Source organism: Bombina bombina, unplaced genomic scaffold, assembly GCF_027579735.1.
Source record: "Bombina bombina isolate aBomBom1 unplaced genomic scaffold, aBomBom1.pri scaffold_1042, whole genome shotgun sequence".
Lineage (NCBI taxonomy): Eukaryota > Metazoa > Chordata > Amphibia > Anura > Bombinatoridae > Bombina > Bombina bombina.
In genome coordinates, this window is record NW_026511458.1 from 18,573 (window position 1) to 45,084 (window position 26,512).

General features: G+C 37.6%; 1 pseudogene; it reads right to left on the reverse strand.

Annotated features, from left to right (window-relative positions):
* Nucleotides 1-4,370: 4,370 nt before the first annotated feature.
* Nucleotides 4,371-24,555, reverse strand: LOC128643758 (dual specificity protein phosphatase 22-like; annotated as a pseudogene).
* Nucleotides 24,556-26,512: the final 1,957 nt, after the last annotated feature.

The window sequence follows — 26,512 nt, forward strand, 5'->3', positions numbered from 1 at the left end:
GTGTGTATCTGCCTGTATAAGTGTATGCTATGCTGTGTGTGCTTGCATGTGTGTTTGCTACATAGTGTGTGTGTATCTGCATGTATAAGTGTATGCTATGTAGTAAGTGTCTGCATGTGAAAGTGTATGTATGATATGTAGTGTGTGTGTATCTGCCTGTATAAATGTATGCTATGTAGTGTGTGTCTGCATGTGTAAGTGTATGCAATGTAGTGTGTGTCTGCATGTGTAAGTGTATTCAATGTAGTGTGTGTGTATCTGCATGTGTAAGTGTATACTATGTAGTGTGTGTGTATCTGCATGTGTAAGTGTATACTATGTAGTGTGTGTATCTGCATGTGTAAGTGTATGCTATGTAGTGCGTGTGTATCTGCATGTGTAAGTGTATGCTATGTAGTGTGTGTGTATCTGCCTGTATAAATGTATGCTATGTAGTGTGTGTCTGCATGTGTAAGTGTATGCAATGTAGTGTGTGTGTATCTGCATGTTTAAGTGTATGCTATGTAGTGTGTGTGTATTTGCATCATGCATGTGTAAGTGTATGGTATGTAGTGTGTGTGTATCTGCATGTGTAAGTGTATGCTATGTAGTGTGTGTGTATGTGCATATGTAAGTGTATGCTTTGTAGTGTGTTACTTTGCATTTTTGCTAACTTTAAAGGGACACTAAACCCAAAAGTTTTCTTTCATGATTCAGATAGAGAATACTATTTTAAACACCATTCCAATTTACGTCTATTATCTAATTTGCTTCATTCTTTAGATATCCTTTGCTGAAGAAATAGCAATGCACATTGGTGAGCCAATCACATGAGGCATCTATGTGCAGCCACCAATAAGCAGCTACTGAGCCTATCTAGATATGCTTTTTAGCAAAGGATATCAAGAGAATGACGCAAAATAGATAACAGAAGTAAATTAGAAAGTTGTTTAAAAGTGCATGCTCTTTCTAAATCATGAAAGAAAAAAAAATTGGGTTTCGTGTCCCTTTAATGACCAGAATCTAGAATATTAATAAGGAAAGCAGAAAGCAGTTTTAAAGAATCTATTATTAAATGTCCAATTAAGATAACAATATTTAGCACTGTCTTTGCAAAGGCTAATTAAATACAGAGATCACATAGCTATACCAGTGGTTTGAGCTTGTGTTTGATTTGCTGCCTAAGTGTATTAAAAGATATGATTTTATTTAGAATTGCATTATATTACTTTGGTCTTATGATTTTTTTTAGCCCCGCCCCCGCTCCTTCCCACCACATTTCACATTTTTGCCGTGATTGCCGTGGCGGGGGGGGGGGGGGGGGATGTCACTCTTTTGATATTGAAATGTTGGGAGGTAGGCTAAAGTAGCATTTTTATTTTAACATATTTAAAGTTACAGTAAAGTCGTAATTAACAATTCATGATTTAGACAGAGCATAAAATTGTAAAACAACTTTCCAATTTACTTCTATTATTTAATTTGCTTCCTTTTCTTCTTATGCTTTGCTGAAAGGTTTATCTTATATAAGCTCATGGGCAGCAAAGAACCTAGGTTCTAGCTGTTTATTGGTGGCGTGTATATATATAGTATTATATATTATATATATATATATAATGATTGGTCATTGTTTCACCCATGTATTTCAGTTGTGTATTACTGTCAACAAATGATACCAAGAGACAGAAACAAATTTAATAATAGAAGTAAACTGGAAAGTTGTTTAATTGTATGTTCTACCTAAATCATGAAAGAAATGTTTTGGGTTTCATGTACCTTTAATATGGAGCAGGTCCTCATCAGATCTTTCTAGTAGTAACTGGGTTAAAACAGGGCTTCAGATATAAGAATTGTCCTTTAGATCCATATACAAAATATTGCTGTTCTTTAATATTACTCATAGTTAACAGACCAAACCTAAAAAGTAGAAAGTTACATAAGTGTCAAATTCTGAATTTGAAAACATACATGAAAATATAATTCACATGGTCCACTATATTTCCCCATTATCTCTCTCTCTGTCACAACAATTTTTCAGTGTTTTTGTGCTTTTCTTTTCACTTGTGCTGTTTCTCCATGTTCACTCTGTATCTCCCTTTTTCTATTTAGCAATATATGATGGTGAATACTTTATGCAGATAACTTGGTTTTAGAAATAATAGTTTAGCTCATCTTCAAAGACCATGTGGACACATTAAACATTGATTTGTGTTTTTTCAATCACTGCAGTATACAGTATCCTCACAAAAGTGAGTACACCCCCTCACATTTTTGTAAATATTTTATTATATCATTTCATGTGACAACACTGAAGAAATTACACTTTTTCTACAATGTAAAGTAGTGAGTGTACTGCCTGTATAACAGTGTAAATTTGCTGTCCCCTCAAAATAACTCAACACATAGCCATTAATGTCTAAAACTGTTGGCAACAAAAGTGAGTACACCCCTAAGTGGAAATGTCCAAAATGTACCCAAAGTGTCAATATTTTGAGTGGCCACCATTATTTTCCAGCAACTGCCTTAACCCTCTTGGGCATGGAGTTCACCAGAACTTCACAGGTTGCAACTGGGAGTCCTCTTCCACTCCTCCATGACGACATCACAGAGCTGGTGGATGTTAGAGACCTAGCACTCTCCCCCACCTTCCGTTGAGGATGCCCAACAGATGCTCAATGGTGTTTAGGTCTGAAGACATGCTTGGCCAGTCCATCACCTTTACCATCAGCTTCTTTAGCAAGACAGTGGTTGTCTTGGAGGTGTGTTTGGGGTCGTTATCATGTTGGAATACTGCCCTGCAGCCCAGTCTCCAAAGGGAGGGGATCCTGCTCTGCTTCAGCAGGTCACAGTACATGTTGGCATTCATGGTTTCCTCAATGAACTGCAGCTCCCCAGTGCCAGCAGCAAACATGCAGGCCCAGACCATGACACTCCCACCACCCTGCTTGACTGTAGGCAAGACACACTTGTCTTTGTACTCCAAACCTGGTTTCCCGCCACATACGCTTGACACCATCTGAACCAAATAAGTTTATCTTGGTTTTATCGGGCTTACAGGACATGGTTCCAGTAATCCATGTCCTTAGTCTTCTTGTCTTTCAGCAAACTGTTTGCAGGCTTTCTTGTGCATAATCTTAGAAGAGGCTTCCTTCTGGGACGAAAGCCATGCAGACCAATTTGATGCAGTGTGCGGCGTATGGGTCTGAGCACTGGCAGGCTGAAACCCCACCCCTTAAACCACTGCAGCAAAGCTGGCAGCACTCATACGTCTCTTTCCCAAAGACAACCTCTAGATATGACGGCTGAGCACGTACAACTCAACTTCTTTGATCGACCATGGCGAGGCCTGTTCTGAGTGAAAACCTGTCCTGTGAAACCGCTGTATGGTCTTGCCCACCATGCTGCAGCTCAGTTTCAGGGGTCTTGGCAATTTTCTTATAGCCTAGGCCATCTTTATGTAGAAAATCTAAAAAACAGAGGAGAGGAGCGCAGACTCAAATTGTAGAGTATAAAAACGCTTAATATATGTCACACAGACAAATGGCAAGAATACATTACTTCATTTTTATTTTTCATAAGGATTGGCGCTACTTTGGTGTGTTTTGTCACTTCTTTTTCTGTCTTTTTAGTGCATCTTTATGTAGGAGCAACCAATTCTTTTTTCAGATCCTCAGAGAGTTCTTTGCCATGATGTGCCATGTTGAACTTCCAGTGACCAGTATGAGTGTGAGAGTGATAACACCAAATTTAACACACCTGCTCCCCATTCACACCTGAGACCTTGTAACCCTAACGAGTCACATGACAACTGGGAGGGAAAATGGCTAATTAGGCCCAATTTGGACATTTACACTTAGGGGTGTACTCACTTTTGTTGCTAACGGTTTAGACATTGATGGCTGTGTGTTAAGTTAATTTGAGGGGACAGAAAATTTACACTGGTTGTACAGGCTGTACACTCACTACTTTACATTGTAGCAAAGTGTCATTTCTTCAGTGTTGTCACATGAAAATATATAATAATATATTTACAAAAATGTGAGGGGTGTACTCACTTTTGTGAGATACTGTAAATGCAAACATTAAGGCAACTATATATACCATACCAAGCAGATAGATACCTTCTTAAATAAATGCAATTTCTTATATCACCCTCCTCTCCACACAACTGCAGTTGCTGTACATTTACTTACAGGAAAGACTCTAGCTTGCTGTTATTGAGGCTGCTGCCCAGCAATGAACAAGCATTCCCTGAATTTCCCTCACTTTATTAAGAGGCTGCGCAGTGATTCTAAAGCTCACACAGTTTCTTGCTGTGTATGAGGGGAGGAAGCTGCTTTGGAGAGGAAGGGAAATAATGCATGCTGGGAATTGGAGTCCCAAAACTGCATTCACACAATACTGAGAAGCAAATCGTGAACTTCAAATTCCAGAATGCTTGTAACTCCAGAATACTGTGCTTCTTCCTGTAAAACATAATTAAATTAAAAGACATAAAAACGGACATTCTATTGTCTTTTTTTTCCTGCAGGTTTACTCCAGGTGGGGAGAACTCTGAGGGGGGCAAATGCCCCCTCTTGCCCCCTCTCTGGACACCCATGCTGAGTGCCACTATCATTAGTTTAAGGCCATGAACATGTTTTCCTGAAAAACAAATTAGGTAAGCGTGTGGGAAGACGTGAACTCACTTTGTGCACTCCTTGATCCATATGAAAATTGCTTAAACCGCCACAGTATGGCTTGCAAGGAAAGTGGTTTCCCTTATGATTGCCCCTATACAACAATTTGTTTGTATAGGGGGCAATCACTGAGTGCAGTGGACATGTTTCTTGAGACTCCTGTCAATTGAAATGTGTGCAGAAAGACACTTGCTCACTTAAAGGGAAATGATACACAAATGTTGAAGCAACATAGCTGTAAAAAAAGCTAACTAGAGAATATCACCTGAAAATCTCTATGTAAAAAAGGAAGATATTTTACCCTCAAAATTTCCTCAGCAGACACTTCCTATTGTAATGGTAACTTTCAATCAGGATGCTAGTCTCAGGACTTGCAACGGAGCATGCATTTGGCATGTGCAGGCACAGCCATGTTATTTCACTCCTCAGTTTAAAGAAGTTTACTAAGAAATCTCAAAAGATTTCAGTGAAATCTCATGAGATCACAGTAAAGCAAAATATGACATCAGCACTGTTTTGTTTAACATGCAGCTGACAGTAGCTGAAGGATAACTGTTCACAGTTTTCAAATATATCCACTAGCCAAGATCCTGGTTAGAATCAGTGGATGAACAGTGTGTCTGAAGTTGGAGAGTCAAAGACTGAAGGTGATCAGAATCCCCTGAATCAAGTGACAAAGCATTTTTAAAAATGATTAACTTTTCACAAAATATTTTACCCTTGCATAGTCATACATTATTCCTTAAATGTAAATAGAACATTTAGTTGAACCAGTCTCACACTAGAGTAAAAAGTGTTCCCAGGACAGAAGATGCCTGTGGGACAGTTTGCTTTTATCCTACTATAATGATAACATATGCCTGCAGAATGGGATTCATATACAGTTGCAGAAACTAAAGATTATACCACAGAGTTATCATTTGCATTTCCTCAGAACATGTACCCTAACCGCAGAGAAAACTCTGCTCTTGTAAGATTTGTGTTCTCTCAGTTAAAGCAGCTCCAGCAGACAAGTTGTAATACATATGTTCTCAAAAGTAACTTTATTGATTATACAATCATATAAACATCATTTTAAAATGATAATCTGGCATATGAAACAGTTTAATTATTCCACCAACAATTAGTGCAAATGAAAAAAAGAAAAAAATCAAAACAAAACATTTTAATAAATAGTTCTGCTCTTTGAATCTATGTTTTGCAAATAGGTCTTTACCCCAAATTAAATGACCACAGTTTATAACTTAGTTTTAATATACCCATTTCTATGTTACATTTGTATGTTATGTACAATAAGATATAGAGCCTTTGGGAAAGTGGTTTAAACATACTGCGTGCTTTACCTGAGCATATTTGGCAAAATGCTAAAATATATTGGTCTCTGAGGAAGTTCAGGAACGATATGAATCCTAATAATAACTCTGTCATTGGTTAAGGTTGGAAACAATGATAAGGTTTGGTAACTGCGCAAATAAACTTTTTTGAGGTAGAAAATGTTAAATTATGTGTTAAAAAATAGAAGCACAAAATTCAGAAAACAGTGCTTACTTCTCACATGGCTTCTAAGGGGCTATATGTCAAACTCACACATAAAGTGGCCCAAGTTAATATTCGGTGGGGGGGGGGGGAGGGGAACCTATGATCTTATTTCAGGGACTAAAACAAGTCTGCAAAACAGTGATGTACATTTAGGGGGTTGTATAGAAGTAGTTACAATGAACAGATAACTATGGTATATTAAACCTCTTCTCTTCATGTAAGTCATGTAATGTCAGCCACCAACTTGGATCCTGCAGATATTCTTACACAGTGTCCCTTTTTAACAAGCCAGGCAGCCAATACAAAAGAAAGATATATATTTATATTATAGAAACTAAGTCCTCTGTAGTGCTATAAGACAAAGATGATAGGGAAAGTTAAATGGCTTACTCCATTGCCTTCCTGAACTGGCAGCACTTTGAGATTCAGGCTTCCTGTTGCTTATGTTTAGCAATAAGTTGTCTCGCTTCTTCCTCATCAAGAAATGGACTTTCCCCATAAGTATCTTTCAGCCATTTCCGGAACTGGACCAAAAAGAAACAGAAGGAAACAAATGAATCTTAGCATAACTAAAATATATATATTTAAAGACATTAAAACAATTTCTTTTCAAATTAAACATTACTATAGGAAAGTTTTTTTTAGCTTTTTGTTAAAAAAAATGTCCCCTGAGAAACAACACAATACATATAAACGACATGAAAATATTTTGTCCCATTTAATAATTCATATAGAACAAGCAATTTAATTAAAAAAAAACTAAAAAAAAAAACGATTGACTTCTATTAAGTAATTTGTTTTGTTCTCTTGACATCTTTTCTTGAAAAAATGCCTCGTCACGGTCTCACCCAAAGTGTTTAGCTAGCTCCAAGTAGTGCACTGAGGCCTCATTCAAAAAAAGGATTCCAAGAAAATGGAGCAAATAATATAATAGAAGTAAATTTGAAAGATGTATAACATTATGCCCTATCTGAATCATGAAAGAAATATTTTGGGTTAAACTTCCCTATAAGTCTGGAAATATGTCTTGCAAATTGTATAAGGAAGATGATTGAACATGAAATATCATTACAGGTACAAATCTCCAAATATGGACTTTATATATATATATATATATATATATATATATATATATATATAAATTTTAAAAAGGATTTATTGAAATAAATTCAAACACAAGCAGAGAATCAAAACATTCACAGTGTGTCTCTTTTGATGTACATTAAAGTCCTTATAATTCAGCAGGCAGAAGCAAAGTGTGAAACACTTGTATGAATGTCCTTGGGCCCGTAGATAATACAGGACAGGTTGAAGAGGACAGGCATTATAGTAGCTGTCAATATTGACTCATGGAGAATTGCCGACATTATTCTTGCAAGTTCCCACACAAGTTGGTACAAGGTTTAATTACAAATAGTTAACATTTGGCTTTGGTGTAACCCTAGAGGAGTTGCGTGACTTGTCGATACTCATTGGTTAATTAATTACGTGGTCTTGATTCCCATAGAAAGAGAATCTCATAATAGAAATCCCATTGATTAAATAGAAAGGTAATGGTATTTCTCAAACCTTATATTTAATGAAAATTGGGCTAGCCACTGTCTACCGTGGGGGCAGTCTCCTGTTTCCATTACCGGGTATATCTTGCTATAGCACTATTTAACGCTATATGTAGTAAGTTAGTATGGGTTTTGGATTGCATTTTGGCAGTATCATGGATTAGTTAGGACTATTGGTCTAGGGGAATATCACTTCCCAGGATTTGCTGGTCTATGGTTTATAGAATGCCAGAATGGTTGAATACCAGGACAGGACCACCAAATATGGTACATTGATCCCTCTTGGTTACATTTTCTCCAACATCTATTGGACTTTAGAGGGATAGATGTATTGGAGACGTTGCGGGGGTCAAATACCATCTCATTAAGAATTTGTAGTTGACTTCCACTAAGAAGTTAAGTGGAAGAATTTAGTAATATTTCTGAAGATTTTATTCCAATCTCTACTGAGATTTGTCCCGGAAGGTCTCTTTTGCAATGTTTTTGGTGTATAAGAAGGGAGGTGATCTAATGGCGGTGAATTTAGAATAGTATATATGGAGAGATATAGTATGAGCTGGTTGTGAGGTGCGCTACAAAGTTGTTTAAATCAGTGCAAGTATGCACTAGATTTTCTTTATTTGTATGGGTATTGAGGAAATGGACCGTTTGTTTATATCTCAGCCAGGTAGTAAAGAAACCATTCCCTATATTTTGCATTTTGTGTTATTGGGATACTTTTTTGTTGGATCTGTTAACAGATAGACTGGTAGGCAGTCCATAATGTCTAGTTTTGGTTTAATGTAGGTAGTTGACATCCTACTATGAAATCAGGATTAGAGAGTAATGTGTAAGAGGGGGAAGGAATACTGGGACAGTGAGGTTTTTTTTTTTAAAATCTGTTGTTAGACCACACATTGAAGGTTTCCTTTATGATGGGGTAATTTTGGGTCGTGGAGGGTCGGTGCTTGAGGGGAAGCCAGCAGTAGCTCATTAATTGGGGCATCATATGTCAGGTCATGTTCTAGGGAGACCCAAGCTTTAGATGAGGTGGTCGACTGATAGTACCAGTCCAACACCCTTAGGATAGTGGTAGCGTCCTTATATACTTGAAAATTTTGGTACTCCCAGGCCTCCCCTGGCTGGGTGGTAAAAATAATGTCTTTTTGGACACCCATTGTGGTCTTTTACGCCATATGTAAGAGGTTTAGTGATAGATTTCTGTGTAGGGATAAAGTGATTTGGGAGTGGAATAGGTACTGTCTGGAATACATATAGGAGTTAGGTAATAAATTTCATTTTAACCACATTAATCCTCCCAATCCATGGTAATCGACTTAGGAAGCCAGGGTTTCAATTAAAGAGTTAAATCATGAATTAAATTTTTCATAATTATATTTAAACAAATGTTGCAAATTTGGGGATAGGTGTATCCCTAGGTATTTTAGGGTTTCAAGTTGGATTTGGTATGGGTAGTCAACCTCCAATATTTTACAATCTGCAGGTGACATTTCCATGGGGAGTAGCTCTGATTTGGAAGAATTTATTGCATAATTAGATGCTATTACCATATGAGTCTAAAGGGCATGCGTACCTCAGGTAGGGATTGTTTTGAATTTGTCAGGGGATAATAACAGGTCATCTGCAAACAATGTTGCTTTATATTGTGTTTGGGTTTATCTGCAGACCACTCACTTCTGGGCTACCCCTCAGGTTAATCGCTAAGATCTCCTTAGAAATTACAAACAATAATGGGGACAATGGGCAGCCCTGTCTTGTCCCGTTTCTGATATGGAATGAGTCAGAAAGGATGCAATTCACTTTAACCTTGGGTTGTCGGATCAGCATAAAGTGCAAATATTTGGATATAAATTCCCCTGGGATACCAAATTTCTGAGAGAGGAGTTTTAAAAAGGTTCCAGTCCAACTTATCAAAGGCTTTTCAGGTCCGTTGACAGGAGGATCGGGATTATAAGTAAAGAGACAAATTGCATAATCTGTAGTATGCATGTGGGTGTTGTCCCTGGCCTCTTGGAAAGGTACAAAGCCCTGCATGATCCTGGCTGTTGAGCCTGTTGGCCAACACTTTAGCATACATTTTTAAGTCAACGTTTAGGAGGGAAATAGGCCGAAAGTGAGCTGGCTGGTCTGGGGGATTTGCCCGGCTTAGGCAGGACCGTTATGTAGGCTTCTAACATTCCTGGGGGCATGGGCACATTTAGTCTATAGATGGAAAAGGGTAAGGAGGTGGTGAAATAAGATTTGCTTGTATGTTTTAAAATATAAGCCCGTAAAACCCATCAGGGCCCGGACTTTTCCCTAACTTCAGAGTTTTGATTCTAGAGCATCTATGGGTCTTTGAAGGATTCTATCATCTCTTGTTGTAGGCCTGGTGTTGTAATCTGTTGTAGGTATGAGGTGCACACAAGCTCGTGCTCCGAGCTTTCCTATTGGGGAACAAATCATAAAGCTTTACGTAATATAGTCTAAACAGTTCAGCTATAGAAGTTGATTCCCTCTATCTATTTGGTTTGTACCATTAACAAGTGGTGTATATATGAAGAGTTGTGTTTTTGTCTGAGTGCTCTCGCCAGCATCTAGTCTGACTTGTTCCCCTCAGTAAAAAAAAGTTTGTTTTAGATAGAATGCTTGTTTCTGTGATTTAATATGTAGTATGTCCTTTATCTTAGATCTAAGTTTAGATAATTACTCTCAAAATATCTTCATTTAGAGGATCGAGCCTGTGTGCATGTTCCATGTCAGAGAGTGCTGAGGTGAGTTGTGTGTAATTGTTCCCGGTGTTGTTTGTTTGTTTTTGTCGCCTTGATTTTTAATAAGTTCCCCCCCTGAGGACACATTTAGGTGTTTCCCCAACGCTACTCTAATATCAGTGTCTGGTGTTAAGAACTCCCGGAAAAAAATTATGAGTACCTCTTCTAAATGTTGGGTAATTAACGGGTCAGATAAGATAGTGTTGTCCAGACGCCATATGAATGGGTTTAATGGGTTTAGAAGGGCCACTGAAACTTGCTGATAGCTGCAGAGTGGTCGGACCAAGTGGTTGATGAGATCCTAGAGGACTCTAAGTAGCTTTGGAACATTATGATCCACTAGGATGTAGTCTAGTCGGGAGTATGACTTGTTCTGATTCGAGAAAAAAGAATAGTCCCTAACATTTGGGTGTGAAAGTCTCAATGTATCGTGGAGTGTGAGAAGGTGTAGATTGGACCACACTGATTTCAATAAGTTTTTGGGGTAAAAAAAGAGATTGGATTAGAGCTATCTACCAATGGGTTTGAGGGGAACGTTAAAGTCCCCGGCTACCAGTAAAGGACTCGTCGTGAAGGGTATATCATGTTAGTAATAAATTGGAAAAATTGCCTTTGTTTTGTGTTGGGGCTTAATATATTTTTTATTAAAATAAAATTATCAAAAAAGTACTATTTTCCTGTCTGTATGTCTCAATCATATCTGTTTGTGCCGTTGGTTTCATTTATTTGTGTTCTAAAATGCAAATAATAATCTATATTTATTTTAAAGATGACACGTTACCTTTAGTACTGTACTATCTTTCTGAGGGTACTATTTACATATATAAAAATATAAAAATTTATATAAATCTGCCTTTAGGTTGCATGTATAAGCCGTATTATGACATGTAAATATTGCTGGCTTGAGGGGAAGGAAGGGGAAGGATCACTACGTTAAACACAATAATTTAACAGCAAACACTAGAGTAAAGGATTTTGAGAGGGGCACCTACAGTATGATCACTTGGACAGGGGAGCCACTACACTAACAGAAACGTTCATTAATAAATCAATTTAATAAAATAAAATAAATAAGTGTATAAACTTTGTACTTGAAGACAGCTGTCAGTACCTAAGATGGCAGAGACCATTAGGTGGGTGAGGGTTAGAGACCGTTTTGTCAGAGCAAGGGGTGACTTATCTTCTTGTGCAAGTGAAACACACCAAGATCTGTGCAACTCCAGATCTAAGTGCATATAATATAGTTGCTACACATATAGAATTCCAGCGAGAACAATAATATCATTGTGATAAATAATTATAGCCTTATTAGTGTTTGTTATTCCAATTCATTCTATCCTTAATACCGAAATACACAGCCATACTCGCACTTTACTTTAAAAACACTTAAAACAATAGTAGTAGTAGTCTTGATAAGCAAATATATGGATATATGATAGCACTAATGTAAAAACAAAATGAGCTGGAAACTCATATGTTCAACAGTAAGCAAGGTGATTTCCCTTTTATCAATAGTTGAGGTACCGCAAGTATAATATATAAAGCCTAAGCTCCTACAATCCGGGATATAAAAATATTAACTTAGCATTACATAAGCCAGCAATGCCTTGTTAGGTCTCCAGGTTGTAACAGGTCTTGCTCTATCAAAGTGTCCTACAATAATGATATCAAAATGAAATGCATTGCTAAAACTACTAAATAAAGCAAATTAAAAAGACAGACAACACTCTCATAGAGGTCCACTGACCGTACGTTTCACCCTAAGCTTCCTTAGAGGTAAGGGAACAGGTTAGGGGTCAAAACTATACAAACTTGACTTTTGTTTTATTTGCAAAAACATACAAGGCAAAATATAGAACTAGTTGAAGTTACAAATCAGGCTTTTACAAATTACAACATTACTTACTTAACACACTACAATATGGTTTTCACCCTAAACAAAATCTGCTTTCACCTAAAATAACAAATGATATGCTAAGAGCTAAAGCAAAAGGGACACTATTCCTTACTAATATACTGGATCTATCGGCTGCTTTGACACAGCTGACCATCCTCTCTTCCTACCTTGAATTTTTCTTATAACATGCATATCCTCTGATAATTTGCCTTTCTCAGTTGGGATTACTGGTAAAAGGTTTACTGTAAAAAGGCTTCTGTCAGTTAGACCTCCACCTAAATTGCTGATTTATATTAACTGCTCCGCTCTGCAAGTCTCTACACTAGCTCCCCATACACTCCAGAATACATTCAAAGAATTAACCCTAACCTTTAAAGCACTCGACAGCCTCATTATCAACTATATTTCCTCTCTCATCTCCAATTACTCCCCAACATGTCCTCTTCGATCAACCTTTGACCTAAGTCTCTCCATTCCTATTATCTCTATGTCCCTCTCTCGCCTCCAGGACTTCTCACACACTCCATTAGACTGTCTCCAACCTTGTATAGCTTCAGATGATCTTTGAAAACCAACCTAGGATTACCTTCTCTCCTCTGCTTTTCATTCTACCCAAAATAAATGTTGAACTACCGCTACACGGCACTTCGTCAGGGATCCCTGACGAAGTGCCATGTAGCTGCAGGAAATGCGTCGGATGACGATTGAGGTGTGTGGAGTGGTGTTTGCCCTGTTTGTTTTCACTGCAGAATAAAGCTTTTGGAAGTTTTACAACAGTAAGTCTGTAAGACAGTTATTCACCTCGATATTTGGAGCACTTGTTTTAAGGAGCGGTGAAGGAGAAAGCCGTGGAGGTGTTCAGTCATTGCTTCACAGCTGATTGCTAGGCTGACTGGTGGAGTGGAGTTTACAGAGGGATAACCGCTATCCTGGTGGCGGTGGGTGGGCCAGTACAGTGAGTAATAAGGAATTGCTACTTTTTATATTGTTTCACATTTATGCACTTCACTTGGACTAAGTCTTTACAGCTATATAAACTACTTGTGATACAATATCATATCCCGCTTGATAAAAGTGACATAGGATTCGGAAGTGTGAAATTTGCTACTATTGCTGATTGCACTGTAAGCATTGTATCTTTTTATACAAAGATTTTTCCACTGTCTTTTTAGAGGTCACCATTACCTAAGGTCAGAGGGTATAAAGCCTTCTTACTCCTGCTTAACCCACACACCATTCCTTTTCCACAGAGAATCTAACAGGTATCTAACCCTGGGAGAGAAAAGCCAGCTGCTTTTGAGTATGGGCCCAATAGAATAATAAAAAAAAGACCGCGTGACAGACCCCTAAAATCAGGACTGTCCCGCGAAAATCGTGACATTTGGGGGATCATTGTCAATACATTGCTGGAACAAAGCTGAATTTAGCTGTGTTTTAAACTATTGAGTCAATTGTGTAGTAATAAAAACATCTAACACATACGGCTAGATTACGAGTCTTGCATTAGGGTTTAAAAAGCAGCGTTTGGCCAGTCCCCAACGTTGCTTTTAAACGCCCGCTGGTATTACGAGTCTTGAATGACAGGCTCACCGCTCACTTTTATGGCCAGACTCGGAAATACCGCAAATCCACTTACGTCAATTGCGTATCCTATATTTTCAATGGGACTTGCATAGCGCCGGTTATTACGAGTCTAACCAAAAGTGAGCGGTAGACCCTCTCCTGTCAAGCCTGGTACCGAGATTTAAAAGTAGGTAGTTAAGAGTTTTACACTACAACGCCGTAGGCATAAAACTCTTAACTAAAGTGCTAAAAAGTACACTAACACCCATAAACTACCTATTAACCCCTAAACCTGAGGGGGGGGCCCCTCCCACATCGCAAACACTATAAAATTTTAACCCCTAATCTGCCGAAGCCGGACATCGCCGCCACTATAATAAATAATTAAACCCCTAAACCGCCACACTCCTGCATCGCAAACATTAGTTAAATATTATTAACCCCTAATCCGCCATCCCTAACATCGCTGCCACCTAAATACATTTATTAACCCCTAATCTGCCTCCCCCAACGTCGCTGCCACTATATTAAAGTTATTAACCCCTAAATCTAAGTCTAACCCTAACCCCCCTAACTTAAATATAATTACAATAAATCTAAATAAAATAACTATCATTAACTAATTATTCCTATTTAAACTAAAAATACTTACCTATAAAATAAACCCTAAGCTAGCTACAATATAACTAATAGTTACATTGTAATCTAGCTTAGGGTTTATTTTTTATTTTACAGGCAAGTTTGTATTTAATTTAACTAGGTACATAGTTATTAAATAGTTATTAACCATTTAATAACTACCTAGTTAAAATAAATACAAAACACTAACCCCTTGAAGATCACCCTACCGGTGAGACGTCTTCACCCAACCGGGCAGAAGTGGTCCTCCAGACGGGGCAGAAGTCTTCATCCAACAGGGCAGAAGTGGTCCTCCAGACGGGCAGAAGTCTTCATCCAGACGCATCTTCTATCTTCATCCATCTGGCGCGGAGCTGGTCCATTTTCAAGACATCCGACGCGGAGCATCCTCTTCAAATGACGGCCAACGACTGAATGAAGGTACTTTTAAATGATGTCATCCAAGAAGGCGTCCCTTCAATTCGATTGGCTGATAGAATTCTATCAGCCAATTGGAATTAAGTAGAAAAATCCTATTGGCTGATGCAATCAGGCCATAGGATTGAACTTCAATCCTATTGGCTGATCCAATCAGCCAATAAGGATTGAGCTGGCATTCTAATGGCTGTTTCCAATCAGCTAATATATGCCAGTTCAATCCTATTGGCTGATTGCATCAGCCAATAGGATTTTGTCTACCTTAATTCCAATTGGCTGATAGAATTCTATCAGCCAATCGGAATTGAAGGGACTCCATCTTGGATGACGTCATTTAAAGGAACCTTAATTCAATCGTATGGCCATCGTTTGAAGAGGATGCTCCGCGTCGGATGTCTTGAAGATGGACCCGTTCCGAGCCAGATGGATGAAGATAGACGATGGCCGTCTGGATGAAGACTTCTGCCCATCTGGAGGACCACTTCTGCCCGGTAGGTTTGAAGACTTCTACCCTGGAGGACCAGGCCACTTCTGCCCGGATTGGGTGAAGACGTCTCACGGTAGGGTGATATTTCAAGGGGGTTAGTGTAAGGTTTTATTAAGGGGGGATTGGGTGGGTTTTAGAGTAGGGTTGGTTGTGTGGGTGGTGGGTTTTAATGTTGGGGGGGGTATTTGTACTTTATTTTTACAGGTAAAAGAGCTGATTACTTTGGGGCAATGCCCCACAAAAGGCCCTTATAAGGGCTATTATGATATTAGTGTAGGGTAGGGCTTTTTTTTATTTTGGGGGGCTTTTTTATTTTTGTATAGGGGGGATTAGAGTAGGTGTAATTAGTCTAAAAATCTTGTAATTATTTATATTATTTTCTTTAATTTAGTGTTCGGTGTAATTGTAACTAGATTAGGTTTTATTTTACAGGTAAATTTGTCTTTATTTTAACTAGGTAGTTATGAAATAGTTAATAACTATTTAATAACTATTGTACCTAGTTAAAATAAATATAAAGTTGCCTGTAAAATAAAAAAACAAACCCTAAGCTAGCTACAATGTAACTATTAGTTATATTGTAGCTAGCTTAGGTTTATTTTATAGGCAAGTATTTAGTTTTAAATAGGGAATTATTTAGTCTAATTGAGTAATTTTATTTAGATTTATTTAAATTATATTTAAGTTAGGGGGGGTTAGGGGTTAGACTTAGGCGCTTACGGGGTTTAATAACTTTAAAATAGTGGTGGCGACGTTCTGGGCGGCAGATTAGGGGTTAATAAATGGTAGTTAGGTAGCGGCGACATTGGGGGCGGCAGATTAGGGAGTTAATAAATATAATGTAGGGTTCGGCGATGTTGGGGCAGCAGATTAGGGGTTCATAAGTATAATGTAGGTGGCGGTGGTGTCGGTAGTGGCAGATTAGGGGGTTAATAATATAATGTAGGTGTCGGCGATGATGGGGGCGGCAGATTAGGGGTTAATAAGTGTAAGATAAGGGGTGTTAGACTTGGGGTTCATGTTAGGGTGTTAGGTGTAGACATAACTTTTATTTCTCCATAGGAATCAATGGGGCTGCGTTAGGAGCTTTATGCTGCTTTTTTGCAGGTGTTTAGGTTTTTTTTTTCAGCCGGCTCTCCCCGCTGATTCCTATGGGGGGAAATCTTGCACGCGCAGCGTTTTAACCCAGCTCACCACTAACGTAAGCAGCACTGGTATTGAGGTGAGATGTGGAACAAAATTTTGCTCTTCGCTCACTTTTTTGCGGCTAACGACGGGTTTGTAAAAGACCTGTAATACCATGCGCTGCCTGTAAGTGAGCGGTGAGCATCAACTGCTCGGTTAGCACTGCACCCCTCCTAACGCAGAACTCGTATATATAGGTGAGAGTATTTTACTATTCCCTTTAATACCTTTAAGAAATCCCCTTAGGTAGCTGTACTGTAAACTATTGTGATTGTTACAGATTTACTAACATTCATTCAATTTGAATTATTTAAATAGTATGTTATAGATTTTTTCTCTTGTGGGCAATGTATGTATGTATATATATATATAGATATACATATATATATATATATATATATATAATATATATATATATATATATATATATATATATAGTGTGTATATATATATATATATATATATATATAAATAAAAGAGTCTAAAATGGTAAATAAACTACATTTACTACATTAGTGGCAAGAGGAGGGAAAAAAAGTATTTTTGACCTTGAATGTTTTTCATGTCTAGTGGAAATGAGTCAGCATTTAAACATAGAATACAACGCCTGTCAAGTGGTAACTAAGCAGACTGTGCAGGGCTAGTCGAGCCTGCAATGTTTTAGACAGTGTAAGACCAGACATCTTCATTTTATTCAATTTGAGAATGGTGTTATTATTAGATTAAATCATGGTTTACATTGTCCAGGATAAAAAAAAAAAACCTTCTCTCTACAGCTGAACTAAATGAAAGCTACAGAAAGGCCTTACTGTTAATCAACAGTGACTTATAACCACTCACATTTTGGATATCAGTTTTCCAAAGTCTTCAAGCTGCTTCTGGGAAGCCCATGTTCGGATTGGCACACGTCCTTGCACCTCTGACAGCAGATAACGCATCATCCCAGCCCAGATTTGTGACAGCCATGACATAGGCTACCACTAAGGTCACACTTCTAGAAACTCCTGCCAAACTGAAAAACACAATTACTGAATATTGGTTAGCGGCCAAAGGTTTGGTTACTTTGCAGCATATTAGTTTTCTTTGTTATGAGTGTAAATAATATATGATCAGCAATGTAGTTTAGCAAGCATTTCATTCTGTTGGTCTGTTGTGGGATAACGTTTGAAACGCGTCTTTGTCTTGAAGTTTAATTTGTATTTAATGTATTTGTTGCAGTTTGCTCATTGCTGAAAAAGATGAGTGCACCAAGTTTTACAGGGCACACGTTAAACTGATTCAAAATTTAAAGGGATATTGTATTCAAAATGTTCTTTGTTACATCTAAAATGAATTGTTAAAAATATATTAGAGTTTTATTAGTTATTTATTTATTTATTTCAAACTAGTCCTAAAGCCCATGTACACGGCCCCCCCCGCACGCTCCTGCCCACGCTCTCTGTTGTCTGATCCTCATCGGCCTTGACTGATCCTTCCTTACGACCAGATATGTTTGTCTCACGTGCAGTCTCTACTGTGCATGATTGCATCGACAAACATACCTGGCCTTTTTATATTATAGGATAGGACATCCAATGCAACATTAAACAACATTTCTGTGGGAACGAGTGTCCACTGCCTATGAACCAGTAAGTAACAAATACAAATCTGAATAGACATCTACTTAATGCTGTTTCACTTTAAATTACTTCCTTACCTTTTTCATGCAAAAATATGTTTAAACATGATTAAAGGGACAGACTACAATAGAATATTGTTTTAAAAAGATAGATAATTCATTGTATTACCCAATCCCCAGTTATGCATAACCAACACAGGTTATATTAAAAGGGATAGTCTAGTCAAAATGAAACTTTCATGTTTCAGATAGAGCATGCAAATTTTAAGCAACTTTCTAAATTTACTCCTATTATCAATTTTTCTTTGTTCTCTTAGTATCTTTATTTTAATGTAAGCATAGAAGCCGGCCCATTTTCAGTTCAGCACCTGGGTAGCGCTTGCTGATGTTTACTGCACTTTTCATGCCATCTATCAAGAAGTAATCCAATGATAAATCAGATGATAAAAAAGTTAATTAATCAATTAATTAAATTAATTTGTCAATCAGCTAAAATATCTGGTTGGCAATAGCTGGTTCTGGCAAATTAAATGCAATAATCTCCAAAATAAGTAATTTTGCCCATTGCATAATCTATCTGGCTTAATGGATCCATGAAGAACTTAAGTTGGAAATTGACTTAGAAGGCTTCTGAACTATAGTATAGCAGAATTTTAATGTATATGTGTTCTGGAAAATGGGCAATCTGGTTATGTCACTAGATGCCAGATACACAAGTCTGCTGCATGAAGCTATATGAAAAAAAAAAAGCTGTAGGTAAAGCACATTAACTGCTAAAAAACATAAAGCCCCCAGGGCTTTGGGGATTTCTAAAAGGTCAGTCTGTTGTAGAGAGCCACTAGGATGAGCAAAGAAAAAAAAAAAGTGTACTTTAATTTACTGTAGTTTATTGGTCATATGACATATTGCACAGCTTCCTATATATCTACACTTTCCCTTTAAGAAATATAAGACCACCAAAGCCCTGCAACAAGAAGCCATACAATCTTGTGACTGCCTTGGCACACTAAAACTCCACCCTTAAACTGTTTTTAAAGCCATGCCCCCCTTTCCAGTTATGTTAAGATTTAATGCTATACAGAGTCTTCCATAACCACAAATTCTTCTGCGAAGTGAAGCTTTGTTTTTTTAAAATTTATACCATCTACATACTTTGAACTGCTGTGTTACTAAGTTACAGTTATCTGGATCATTTGATATTTGCTGTACAGTGAGGATTTAATGCTAATTTAACAACACCATAGTATTTTATAACTAGGCACACAAGCTGGTGGCAGGATTGGTGTGGTGGCATATTTTTAAGATGCGTGTATGGTCATACATACTGCTCTTGATTCCTGCTGGGGTGCACATCCCTGCATGTTCTTGCTACCACCACCTGGTAAATGCAATTCTGTGCTGGGTAGAGGTAATAAAAATTGCACACAAAGTTGGCATTAGAGGAAATGTGATGTTAGTTACCTTTTCCCAGAACAGGGATGTATTTTGGTGTGTGGGTGGAGAGAGCATTGTGGCAACCGATTATGGGGAGCACAAAGGATTTATTTGCTCTATAGTAACCAGAGTGAAATTACTATGTTGTGTCTGAAGACACAGGGATAAATACAGTCCCCTGAAACATTTCTGGCAGACAGGAGGTTAAAATCATTGCTTGTCTGTATCTTACTGACAGAAAGATAGTTCCATAATTTTGCTCATTGCCTTACTGGCAGAAAGGAGTTAACATTTGCTCAGTTTTGAGAGAGCTATGTAGGGCAAAAATGATAATATTATTTGAAGGTGGTGTTTGGATGGGGGGAATGGGGTCACAAAACCTACATGTTACAATTTCTATAATTCACAATGATCAATTCATGAAAGTCAATAATTTAACTATATTAAATAAACCAGCAGTATGCAGGCCTCCTTCAAAACATTACCAGAGAAAAAAAAAATGTTCCAGGAAAAATGAAATCAGGAATTGTATGTATTTCACACACATAAGATATATAATATATATACACACACACACACATAAATATAGAAAATATGAGCAACTGGAGAGCACTCGGCACAACTAGGTCAGGCATGCAGGGTGCGAGGCAAAAACATGAATAGAAATAGACAAATGGCTTGCTCTCACTGGACTTTTAAAAAACGTTTCTTTATTTTGTGATGTTTCGGGACCGTATCCCCTTCCTCAGACAAAGAAAACACAGTGGAATACATTCATTTATAGAAACAAACAACCAATGAAACCAAAACCCCACCCCCTGAATAAAAAAAAAAACACCAAGTGGTAGTCATAGCAACCAGTGAAAACAACATTAATACACGACCACATAGCTCACCCAATAAGGCAGCAAGAAACAAAGTGACACTTAACACAAAAAAGAAAAAAAAATAGAAATAAATTAGTGTGGACTACAAAAATGAATATATGCACATCATATATAGGTTAAGGCATGCAAATGTATACATACTAGATTTGAAAAGTCAATTCAAGGCAGCGTACACTGTGTGAGGATTTAATGTATAGTGTACGCTGCTTGAATTGACTTTCAAAACTAGTATGTATACATTTGCATGCCTTAACCTATATATGATTGTCCTATTGTCATGATTGATATGAAATATCACAAATAAAGGCACGTTTTTTAAAAGTCCAGTGAGTGCAACAAGCCATTTGTCTATTTATATATATAGATTTTTTTTTCAGATCCTCAGAGTACTTTGCCCATGAGGTGCCATGTTGAACTTCCAGTGACCAGTATGAGAGAGTGTGAGAGCAATAACACAAAATTTAACACATTCCTGCTCCCCATTCACACCTGAGACCTTGTAACACTAACGAGTCACATGACACCGTGGAGGAAAAATTGGCTAATTGGGCCCAATTTGGACATTTACACTTAGGGGGTGTACTCACTTTTGTTGCCAAAGGTTTATACATTAATGGCAGTGTGAGTTATTTTGAGGGGGGACAGCAAAATTTACACTGTTATACAGGCTGTACACTCTTTACATTGTAGCAAAGTGTCATTTCTTCAGTGTTGTCACATGAAAAGATATAATAAAATATTTACAAAAATGTGAGGGTTGTACTCACTTTTGTGGGATACTGTATATATCCAACAGACAAATGCACTCACAGGTCTTGTACAAGAAAACAAAAAATGTATTGGAAACATTTTCAGAGATACAATCTCCTTAATCAGCATCTGTTAAATGTTTTGGGTTTTCTTTGTACAAGACCTGTGTGTGCATTTGTCTGTTGGAATATTTGATTGCATTTTTGCACCCAGGCAGCTGGCTTCTGGTGGGTTGGTTTGAAGATTGGATTGCAGCTATATATATATATATATAATATATATATAATATATATATATAAATAAATAATATATATATATATATATATATATATATATATATATACACACACTATAATTTTACTACCTTTTATAGGAAGCCAGCATACATACCAGTGAACAAGACATCCTTCACCTTTAAGGGCGGCATTCGTGGATGAATCCTGTACTTTCGTTTAAAATGCTGAATTCTGAAAAACAAAAAAGATCATCTATATTTAACAATATCTATATATAACTATATCTCTACACATATATATATAATCGTCACAGGGCAAACATGTTTGATGCCTACACTCACATGGAGTTTAATGTATGCAGTGTTACAAAGTACTTGTTCTTCTGCTTTTGAAAATAAAAACAAGCTGTTAAGGAATTAAATAAAATAAAATAATAATCTAATGATAAATAATAAAATGGATATAAGAGCCACTTGCTCTGTTTTGCTGGTAGCAGTAGACATTCTTGGCTATATTCACACCTTTGTATAGTCAATAGCAATTTCATAGTCATATTAGTCATTGATACTTCTTATATCATATTTAATGAATTCTCAATAATCAATACATTTTCTAGTTTATACTATACACATTCAAATATCTGGTGCTTAGTTCTATTTATGCCACTATTTAAATAAAATCCTAATACTGCTAACTATATATAACTCGCTTCAGGAGACTGAGCCCCATGTATAGATGGATTTGTAAACAAACTTGGAATCATGTGTAGTCGGGGAACAGCATGGTTCATTAATAGCATGGTCTTTGGTCAGTAAGATATAATTTCAAAGGATAATTACACTCAATAGAAACCATCAGACAAATCCTGAACATGTTTATACATGACTCATAGCATTTCTATAATGCTATGTAACACAAGGTAAAATAACGGGAGGAACAAAATATATCATTAAAGAAAAACATAATTTATGTAAGAACTTACCTGATAAATTCATTTCTTTCATATTAGCAGAGTCCATGAGCTAGTGACGTAATGGGATATACATTCCTACCAGGAGGGGGCAAAGTTTCCCAAACCTCAAAATGCCTACAAATACAACCCCTCACCACACCACAAATCAGTTTAACGAATAGCCAAGAAGTGGGGTTATAAGAAAAAAGTGCGAAAGAATATAAAAATAAGGAATTGGAATAATTGTGCTTTATATAAAAAAAATCATAACCACCACAAAAAAGGGCGGGCCTCATGGACTCTGCTAATATGAAAGAAATGAATTTATCAGGTAAGTTCTTACATAAATTATGTTTTCTTTCATGTATTAGCAAGATGCTCCATGAGCTAGTGACGGTATGGGATAATGACTACCCAGATGTGGATCTTTTCCATGCAAGAGTCACTAGGGAGGGATAAAATAAAGGACAGCCAAGTTCCTGCTGAAAATAATCCACACCCAAAATAAATGTTTAATGAAAAACATAAACAGAAGATTCAAACTGAAAACTGCTGCCTGAAGTACTTTTCTACCAAAAACTGCTTCAGAAGAAGAAAAATACATCAAAATGGTAGAATTTAGTAAAAGTATGCAAAGAGGACCAAGTTGCTGCTTTGCAAATCTGATCAACCGAAGCTTCATTCTTAAACGCCCAGAAGTTAGAAACTGACCTAGTAGAATGAGCTGTAATCCTTTGAGGCGGAGTTTTACCGACTCGACATAGGCATGATGAATTAAAGATTTCAACCAAGATGCCAAAGAAACGGCAGAAGCTTTCTGGCCTTTTCTAGAACCGGAAAAGATAACAAATAGACTAGAGTCTTTCGGAAAGACTTAGTAGCTTCAACATAATATTTCAAAGCTCTAACAACATCCAAAGAATGCAACGATTTCTCCTTAGAATTCTTAGGATTAGGACATAATGAGGGAACCACAATTTCTCCTACTAATGTTGTTGGAATTCACAACCTTAGGTAAAAATTCAAAAGAAGTTCGCAACACCGCCTTATCCTGATGAAAAATCAGAAAAGGAGACTCACAAGAAAGAGCAGATAATTCCAGAGACTCTTCTGCAGAAGAGATCGCCAAAAGGAACAAAACTATCCAAGAAAGTAATTTAATGTCCAATGAATGCATGGTTCAAAAGGAGGAGCTTGAAGAGCCCCCCAGAACCAAATTCAAACTCCAAGAGGAGAAATTGACTTAATGACAGGTTTTATACTAACCCAAAGCTTGTACAAAACAATGAAATATCAGAAAGATTAGCAATCTTTCTGTGGAAAAAGAACAGAAAGAGCAGAGATTTGTCCTTTCAAAGAACTTGCGGATTAAACCTCTATCTAAACCATCCTGAAGAAACTGTAAAATTCTCGGAATTCTAAAAGAATGCCAAAAAAAATGATGAGAAAGACCACCAAGAAATATAAGTCTTCCAGACTCTATAATATATCTCTCTAGATACAGATTTTACGAGCCTGTAACATATGTATTAATCACGAGAGTCAGAGAAACCTCTTTGACCAAGAATCAAGCGTTCAATCTCCATACCTTTAAATTTAAGGATTTGAGATCCTGATGGAAAAAAGGACCTTGCGACAGAAGGTCTGGTCATAGCGGAAGAGTCCACGGATGGCAAGAGGCCATCCGGACAAGATCCGCATACCAAAACCTGTGAGGCCATGCCGGAGCTACCAGCAGAACAAACGAGCATTCCTTCAGAATCTTGGAGATTACTCTTTGAAGAAGAACTAGAGGCGGAAAGATATAGGCAGGATGATACTTCGAAGGAAGTGATAATGCATCCACTGCTTCCGCCTGAGGATCCCGGGATCTGGACAGATACCTGGAAGTTTTCTTGTTTAGATTGAGACGCCATCAGATCTATTTCTGGAAGATCCCACATTTGAACAATCTGAAGAAATACCTCTGGGTGAAGAGGACCATTACGCCCGGATTGCAACGTTTGGCGACTGAGATAAATCCGCTTCCCAATTGTCTATACCTTGGGATATGAACCGCAGAGATTAGACAGGAGCTGGATTCCGCCCAAACCAGAATTCGAGATACTTCTTTCATAGCCAGAGGACTGTGAGTCCCTCCTTGATGATTGATGTATGCCACAGTTGTGACATTGTCTGTCTGAAAACAAATTAACGATTCTCTCTTCAGAAGAGGCCAAGACTGAAGAGCTCTGAAAATTGCACGGAGTTCCAAAATATTGATCGGTAATCTCACCTCCTGAGATTCCCAAACTCCTTGTGCCGTCAGAGATCCCCACACACTAGCTCCCCAACCTGTAAGACTTCTTGCATCTTTGAAATTACAGTCCAGGTCGGAAGAACAAAAGAAGCCCCCTGAATTAAACGATGGTGATCTGTCCACCACGTTAGAGAGTGTCGTACAATCGGTTTTAAAGATATTAATTGAGATATCTTTGTGTAATCCCTGCACCATTGATTCAGCATACAGAGCTGAAGAGGTCGCATGTGAAAACGAGCAAAGGGGATCGCGTCCGATGCAGCAATCATAAGACCTAGAATTTCCATGCATAAGGCTACCGAAGGGAATGATTGTGACTGAAGGTTTCGACAAGCTGAAATCAATTTTAGACGTCTCTTGTCTGTCAAAGACAGAGTCATGGACACTGAATCTATCTGGAAACCCAGAAAGGTTACCCTTGTCTGAGGAGTCAATGAACTTTTTAGTGAATTGATCCTCCAACCATGATCTTGAAGAAACAACACAAGTCGATTCGTATGAGATTCTGCTAAATGTAAAGACTGAGCAAGTACCAAGATATCGTCCAAATAAGGAAAACCACAATACCCTGTTCTCTGATTACAGACAGAAGGGCACCGAGAACCTTTGTAAAAATTCTTGGAGCTGTAGCTAGGCCAAACGGCAGAGCCACAAACTGGTAATGCTTGTCCAGAAAAGAGAATCTGAGGAACTGATAATGATCTGGATGAATCGGAATATGCAGATATGCATCCTGTAAATCTATTGTGGACATATAATGCCCTTGTTGAACAAAAGGCAAGATAGTCCTTACAGTTACCATTTTGAACGTTGGTATCCTTACATAACGATTCAATATTTTTAGATCCAGAACTGGTCTGAAGGAATTCTCCTTCTTTGGTACAATGAAGAGATTCGAATAAAACCCCAGCCCCTGTTCCAGAACTGGAACTGGCATAATTACTCCAGCCAACTCTAGATCTGAAACACATTTCAGAAATGCTTGAGCTTTCACTGGATTTACTGGGACAACGGGAAAGAAAAAATCTCTTTGCAGGAGGTCTTATCTTGAAACCAATTCTGTACCCTTCTGAAACAATGTTCTGAATCCAAAGATTGTGAACAGATTTGATCCAAATTTCTTTGAAAAAACGTAACCTGCCCCCTACCAGCTGAGCTGGAATGAGGGCCGCACCTTCATGTGGACTTAGAAGCTGGCTTTGCTTTTCTAGAAGGCTTGGATTTATTCCAGACTGGAGATGGTTTCCAAACTGAAACTGCTCCTGAGGATGAAGGATCAGGCTTTTGTTCTTTGTTGAAACGAAAGGAACGAAAACGATTATTAGCCCTGTTTTTACCCTTAGATTTTTTATCCTGTGGTAAAAAAGTTCCTTTCCCACCAGTAACAGTTGAGATAATAGAATCCAACTGAGAACCAAATAATTTGTTACCCTGGAAAGAAATGGAAAGTAGAGTCGATTTAGAAGACATATCAGCATTCCAAGTTTTAAGCCATAAAGCTCTTCTAGCTAAAATAGCTAGAGACATAAACCTGACATCAACTCTGATAATATCAAAAATGGCATCACAGATAAAATTATTAGCATGTTGAAGAAGAATAACATTATTATGAGAATCATGATCTGTTACTTGTTGCGCTAAA